Genomic DNA, 8,373 nt, shown 5'->3' on the forward strand with positions numbered 1-8,373 from the left:
CTGTTGCGGCGCAGGGTTCGGCCATAGGACGAGTGGCTGCCGAGCACTATTTTAAAGAAGTTCTCGAGGGTGCTCGGTTGATAGAGGCCCGGTGCTCGAAGAATATTATGTTTGAGTGACATGTATTCCCATTGTAAAAACAATGTTTATGAAATTTATTAAGGCTGTATTTATACTTTTCCCTGAAAGTAATATGATGCCTCTTGTGCGGTCGTTTATGTATATATGTATATAACCTGAAAGATTGCAATCGTCGGCTTCAACCCCCACGCATATAATGTGGAGGTGTTCGCAGAAGATGTGTGTTCACACTTAATCCAACGTCTTGGTCCTATTAAGGAGGTGATAGCACAGCGAATGAGGCAACCGGACTATAATGCTTTAACACTTTCACTTACCATAGGAGTTTGACGGTGGGGCTACTATATAGCCCCTGGTGGCTCCGCACTCTCCCGAATTCGGGGTGCGTACATGCCTGATCGGGAAACGGCCCTTCGTTAAGGCGGAGGAATTCTAACATTCTGATAGGTCATCGAGTGGTTGACCAGTCTCACACTATATCATGACAGTCAGTTTTCGGCTTTCTCTACTTAGGTGCTCGTCCGAATGAACCAGGGCACAATCGCAGTAGTTCTCCTGGTGCCACCTTAGCCGATAGAGCGGAACGTAAGGCAGCAAAACACAGGAGCCGGGCAAACCCAACATTTGACCAAATACATGATTCGGAGCTAATGCATATAAGGCCAAACTCGCGACGCCGAACACTCCCTAAGGTATTCGGTCTTTATGGTATAAACCGGGCCTAAACAATGCCCTTTGTAAGAAGCCCCTGGTGTCCAGGTACGTGCATTATTCTGACGTGGCCACATGCCAAGACGTCAGCATCCTTCTCAATAGTACTGAGAATCCGAGGGATGTGTATCAACAAGAGACAGTAAGAAAGGTTTATGCAGGGTCTTAATCTAAAAATAATCCTTGGAACGGGTCCCTGCTGCACATCTGCGCCTGTGTCTCCGTTGTACCGTATCTTGGACGGGTGTAGCACGATGGTCATCTGTAAAAGAGAGGAACTTAGGTGAAAAGTTGTCGTGCAAAAAGGTAGGTTTAAAGAAACCATGTACAATTCAAGATGAGTAAAAATTGCCACTTGTCTGCGCGTGTTGAGCCCCTTGTGTTTGCAATAGGGGTGTGGCCATCAAACCTGTATGAAATACATATAGCTGCGTCGGACTCGTCTAACCGTGTCCGTAGTCTTGACGACCTATCGAATGCTTTAGTTGGTGAGGCCGTTTTAGTGTGCGGCTGCCAAGGCAGCCGCACTTTCTTCGGCGCGCAGGGATCGCTCAATATTTCCATTTACTGTAATGATGCCACGTGGACCGGGCATCTTAAGCGTGAGGGAAGCGTAATGCGGTATTGCATTAAAGCGAGCGAAAGCTTCGCGTCCAAGTAGTGCTTGATAGCCACTTTGGAACGGAGCAGTGTGGAAGGTTAAATTTTCGCTACGGAAGTTATCGGGGAAGACGAATATAACTTCTAGTAGCAGGGAGCCCATGCAATGAGCCCCTGGGCCTGGCGTTACTCCTTTAAAGGTAGTATTGTTGTGGCAAATTTTCGTTGGGTCTATCCCCATTTTGCGGATTGTGTCCTGATATATCAGGTTTAGATTGTTGCCACCGTCCATCAAGACTCGTGTGAAGTGGTATCCGTCAATTATTGGATCTAGTACCAAGGCAGCCCATCCTGCGCGCCAGATACTTGCCGAGTAATCCTGATGGTCGAAGGTGATCGGTTGAGATGGCTAGTGGCAGAACTCCGCAGTGATAGGCCCTTGGGCATATTTATCTGGGAGTGCCGCTTTGTTTCTCCCCTTTATCATGTGTAACACATTACTGTTTTGACTTCTGGTGGGAATTTCTTCTGTTCCCCAGTGCTTTGCTTGCGAGGCTCATCCTCATCTTCGCTTGGTGTATCCTGCCCCTTATGTTCAGCGTTGAGCTAGCCGGACTGCTTGAAGACCCAACATTCTCTGTGGGTATGATTTGCAGGTTTATCGGGGGTGCTATGGATCTGACATATTTGGTCCAGAATTTTGTTTTGGCTGGATAGTTCATCTCTGGCGCCTTTAGAGGGCGGATTTTGCTGACCTAGCCGAGAGCTTCTGAATCCGGCATTTACCGCCGTGCTCTTCGGGCTGTCTTCTTTATTCCGGCGCTTATTATTTTTGTTGCGTTGTGATTTCCCGTTTCCATCTCTAACTTCGGATGTACTTGGGTCGCTGGTGCTGCATCGGGCTAGCCAGCTGTCCTCGCCCGCGCAAAAGCGGGTCATGAGGCTTGTTAATGCTGCCATTGTTCTCGGCTTTTCTTGGCCGAGGTGTCTGGCAAGCCATTCGTCACGGACGCTGTGTTTAAAAGCTGCCAAGGCTTCAGTGTCCGGATAGCCGACTATTTGGTTCTTTTTAGTAAGAAACATGTTCCAAAGCTTTCGGGCTGACTCTCTGGGCTGTTGAGTTATATGACTTAAATCGTCCGCATCCGGAGGTCGGACATAAGTCCCTTATAAATTTGCCCGAAAAGCATCTTCGAGCTCTTACTAGCTTCCAATGGAGCTTTCGGGGAGGCTTTTAAGCCAGTGCCGAGCTGGCCCTTTGAGTTTGAGGGGTAAATACTTAATGGCGTGGAGATCATCTCCTCGAGCCATATGGATATGGAGGATATAGTCCTCAATCCAGACCTCAGGGTCTGTTGTTCCGTCGTATGCCTCTATGTTTACGGGTTTGAATCCCTCTGGAAATTCGTGGTCCAGCACCTCGTCGGTGAAACATAGGGGGTGTGCGGCACCCCTGTATTTGGGTGTGCCGTTGTGTTTGGATGTTTGTTGTGTTGCATCGTATGCTGGAGCGCGCTTGCGTCGTCCATAGATGGATCTGGTTGCGCCGTCCTTTTGATGTGAGCCCTCACGTGGATCGCGTATTGGCTTATGTGCGGCGTTGTTTGCCGCTCTATGTTGGCCGTGAGGTCGTCTATCCGGCCAGGTGGTCGTTCTAATTTTTGGTTGCGGGGGATCTAAGGCCTCCTCATCGAATTCAGGTAGCAACTTCCGCTTCGGGTAGCTCTTGGTGGGGCGATTACCGCCGTACTTCGCTGTTGTGTTGAGTACTTTACTCCATCTGATTCTGAGTGTGTCTTGCACAGACTTGAGCCTTTGCTTCTCCTTTTTTAGACTTCTCGCGGTGGCAACAAGCCTTTGATGGGCATTCTGTTGCTCCAGGTGTCTGTCCGGTGTGACGTCGTCCGGACTGTTATCTTTGACAGAGTCGGGTTGTTCGGTTTGATTCTCCGTGTTGCCGTGGTCCGGCGATGGTTCACCCTGCTCTAACGCTGGGTCTATATGATCGTTGTTTCTGCCGAGGCGGGATTTGGGGTGGCGCTTACGCCGCCGCTTTGACTGCTTCTCGAGGGGACAACCCTTCGTTGCGTCCTTCCGTTCCTCGTCGTCGTCTTCTTTTGGTGTGTCCACTATGTACACGTCATGTGATGAAGTGGGCGTCCAGCGCCCTGTGGGCAATGGTTCCTGTTCATCTCCTGCATCGTTGTCCATACCGTCAATGTCTTCGGAGTCGAAGTTGAGCATGTCGTTTAAGTCATCGATAGTGGCTACTAAGTGGGTGGTGGGTGGGCGGCGAATTTCTTCGTCATCTGCATCCCAATACTGCCGGACATAGTTCGGCCAGGACTCTCCTGAGAAGGAGAGAGACTTTAATGAATTCAGTATGTCGCCGAAGGGCGAGTGCTGAAAGATATCCGCGGAGGTGAACTCCATGATTGGAGCCCAATCGGATTTGATAGGCACGGGCGCAGGCGGTTCGGAGTCCGTGGCCGGGGAAGGATCCGGCAGTTTGGCAACACGGCTCTCGTGAAGGGTAAGGTCGGTATTCGGCTCGATCACCGCTGAGGATACGGCCTGCATGACGGGGTCTATCCACCCGTCCATGGATGACGCAACTAGCTCCGAATTGAGGCTCGGAATGGTTGCTGGTGCGATCTCCTGAATACGGTCCGATGGTAGAGCTAAATCGTACTCATCATGACCGCGTGGCGCACAAGGCAGGGGCTCGAATCCGTCGAAGATCAAGTCTCCATTGATATCGGTCGTGTAATTTAAGCTTCCAGACCTGACCTGATGGCCAGGGGCATAGCTTTCGATCTGCTCCAGATGGCCAAGCGAGTTGGCCCACAGTGCGCAGCCGCCGAACTCAAAGATCTGTTCGGGGAGAAAAGTCTCACCTTGGACTGCATCGCTATCGATGATAGAAGGAGCCATCAAGCCTAACGGCGATGACACAGAGGAACTCTCAATAAAAGCACCAATGTCGGTGTCAAAACCGGTGGATCTCGAGTAGGGGGTCCCGAACTGTGCGTCTAAGGCGGATGGTAACAGGAGGCAGGGGACACGATGTTTTACCCAGGTTCGGGCCCTCTTGATGGAGGTAAAACCCTACGTCCTGCTTGATTTATTCTTGATGATATGAGTATTACAAGAGTTGATCTACCACGAGATCGGAGAGGCTAAACCCTAGAAGCTAGCCTATGGTATGATTGTATGTTGTCCTATGGACTAAAACCCTCCGGTTTATATAGACACCGGAAAGGGCTAGGGTTACACAAGGTCGGTTACAAAGGAGGAGATATACATATCCGTATTGCCTAGCTTGCCTTCCACGCCAAGTAGAGTCCCATCCGGACACGAGACGAAGTCTTCAATCTTGTATCTTCATACTCTAACAGTCCGGCTAAAGGATATAGTTCGGTTGTCTGGAGACCCCCTAATCCAGGACTCCCTCAGTCCCAGTCGCCAGGAAAGATAAGGACACACTTCCTTGTGTGCGAAGATATAGCTGGTCGGTCCTAGCTGTCAGGGGGAGGAATCGTTTTTATTTTGCGAGTAATAAGGAGGCACTTCCTTGTGTTTGAAGATGTAGCTGGTGGGTCCAGCTGTCAGCCTCACCGCCTAAAGTCCTCTTTCGATGGTTGTCCTTCTTTGACCATGTTGACCATGCTGCGCCGAGAGCACCAAGGTGGTGGCGATGGCGAGGCCTAGGAAGGGAACGACGCGGAGCCGGGGTAGACGCGGTAGTGGATGCCCACGCGGAGGGGAGTACATGGGTCGACTGCTTCGACTGCGGTGTGAGGTTGCCGTCACCGAAGAATAACAGGATGTGTGGGTGAGTATAGAGGGATGGCATGGCTAGCGGTGGCAGCACAGCCGGACACGGGAGGCAGGAGCAGGCGGCACGGCCGGCGCTGGTTTGGGCGGCTGGAGCAAGAAGACCAGAGATTGAAGAAGCACGACAACCGTTGGATGGACATCGTATGGTCACTGTAGCTAGAATCGTTTATATTGACTAAGTTGACAAAGCCCTTGGTACGCGTCAACTTAGTAGGCCCATAGGTCAGCCTCCGAAACGGTGCGCCCAGATGTCAGGGGGAGGAATCATTTTTTGGGCGGCTGAAGCAAGAATATGCGACACTGAAGAAGAAGCATGACATCCATTGGATGGACATCCAACGACCACTGCTGCTAGAACCGTGTGTTGAATATAAGTTGACTAAGCCTTGCATACGCGTCAACTTAGTAGGCCCACAAGTGTGTGGCAGAGAACATATAGCCCATTTGCGATTTGTAAGAATATACAGCCCATTTTTGAATTTTAATGGAATTTACTACAACCCATTTACAGTTTGTTAAAAGTACGACCCATTTTCTAGCTAGGACAACGATTAATAATTCAACCAACCGCTCAGAATAGAATTCAATAAAATTTCCAACATTTTTATGGGATCCAAAATATTTTTATCCCGAAATATCTAGTCAGCTTAAATATAATTTCAAAATAAATTTATATTATGTAAAAATCCAATGAAATATTGCGCGCGCAATAAGTAATGAAATTAAAATTTTCAAAATCCAAAAATAATATATTTTTTAACTAATTACGTGTTTGATGCATTTTTTTAGAGTTACAGCCCAGTTTTTATAATTACATCCCATTTATTATTTCTTAATGCCCATTTTCTTGTTAAGCCTAATGCATCCCTCCTAGGAAATATTTGCAGCCCAGTGGGATGGGGAATAACAAGTTGACCTGGGCTGGGTATTCGTCAGAAAAAGCATAGCTGGGCTAGCCATTTTCAGCTTGAAACAAAATTAATATCAGGGCTGGGCTAGCCCCGCTATACCTCAAGGCCTGGGCTAAACAGGCCATAGTCGGCCCAGTTGATACCCTGCTCATCTGAACAACAAGAAAAACATCGCTCAAGAAAAACTCTGCTCACACCTCAAAAACACAAATACTGTTTGAGCTATTGGGTCCCAGTTGCCGGCCGCACATTGTGCAATTCTCTCGTTTATTGACTATATAGGTTGACAATGATGTGGGATTGTGATGTTAGGAACCAGGAGGAAGCAAAAAAATAGTTGTATACAATAAGGAGGCACTTGCGTACATGCGGCTATGGCCCTGGTGGGTCCCCATTGTCATCCTGTCTAATTAAAGTCGTCTCTTGATTCCTCATGTTCGTTGACCATGTTGACAACGCGAGATGGCGGCACCACGGCGAGCGCAACAACTCGAAGGACGACGGAGAGGGCCTCGCGGGTCCTATGGATGGTCTGATACAGCGTCCGCTGCTCATTTCGAAAGCTACACTACTAGGAAAAGGCCTACTAATGGCGCACCGGTTTTACCTACTAATGGCGCATCACCGGTGCGCCATTAGTAGCACGCCACTAGTAATTTTTACTAATGGCGCACCACTGGTGCGCCATTAGTATCTGGTATACTAATGGCGCACCATCCGGTGCGCCATTAGTATGTAACACCATGCGCCATTAGTGTGCCTCCCAGGGGCCATATTTAACCATGTGCTTTGGCACACTAATGGCGCACTATGGATGGATGCGCCATTAGTATACTTGGCATACTAATGGCGCACTCTGTAGTGATGTGCCATTAGTATGAATATTAGGTTTTATTTTTTTTACTTTTCTGATTTTTGCACATGTTACAAAATATATTATTTGACAGAATATAGACAATAGCACACAGCAACAGCAGATTCATCGAATACAATAGAAGATTAGTCTCCGAATACAATTCATCATATTAGTCTCCAAATTCAAAAGACCGAACAAAGATAAAACATTACAAGTCTCGAGACCGCGAGTATCGTGTTTGTCAGAAGTAATACTAATCCTAACAAGTCCTACTAATCATCATCATACAACTTCTACTCGTTATTCATAACAAGTCATACGATCATCATCTTGATAGTCTTCGAACCAACCCTACTTAATTGTTCTTAGCACATGATCATCAGTATTAGGCAGGACCTAAATACCCTATTTAAGCTAAAATAGCATAAAACAATATAGACCCTGACTCTCCATTATGGAGAATGGAGAACATCCTGTCTCCAATTCTTGCGCTTCGCTTCCTTTTGCTTCCAAGAAGCTCCTTACGACTGTCCATATTTTTTCCGTCCTTTGATTTTCATGTCTCCACTTCTTTTAGAAATCTCGTATGGACAGTTGAGATTCGTAGGACGACCTGGCTGTATGTTCAAAACATTAACACTACCTTTCAGATACATCATATGAGGCACACAATTCTCTGGGATTATCTGTTGAAAAACATAGTAATAACTTCATAGTTAGCAGTGATGTACTAGTTTTAGAAGTATGCAAAAGATGCACGGATGTCGTAATAGTAAAAATCTTACCAGGGTATCTCCATGGTAGTTACTGTAGTTGAACACATGCACTAGTGGCACGTATTTACCATAATGTTGAGGAGTTTGATTGTAGATATTGTAATTCTCAATGTCAGTACAAAATCCGACCAAATGATTTTTCTCCTTGTAAGTTGTTAATTCGGAGCCATCGGTGTAGTGGGTTTTGTCTACCATCTCCCGCACATTCTTTGAACAATAAAAATAAGCTGTCAATGGAAATAAGCTGTCAACTATTTTGAAATAAACAATATAAATTAGCTAATAACTATGTTTGAGAAACTCACATAGCGGTAGAACTGGAGGCGTATCAACAAGGACCCAAATGATGATAAGCATACCCTCATCAAAACCATACATCTTGCAAAATGCTTCCCAATTTTTGCAACCAAAATGGGTTACGCTCTCAGAATTATATAGATTTACTTCAAAGTCCACATCATGATGAGTCCTTAGGTGAATTTTCTTTGTTTCAGAAATTTCATGGTCTTCAAAATCCATCCTCTCCAAGACATAGCGTCTTGCATGGCATGGGATAAGCTATACTTGAATTGTAAAAGATGAAAATTACACGTTGAAA

This window comes from Triticum urartu, chromosome 7A (genome assembly GCF_056163025.1).
Source record: "Triticum urartu cultivar PI428250 chromosome 7A, HENAU_Tu73, whole genome shotgun sequence".
Lineage (NCBI taxonomy): Eukaryota > Viridiplantae > Streptophyta > Magnoliopsida > Poales > Poaceae > Triticum > Triticum urartu.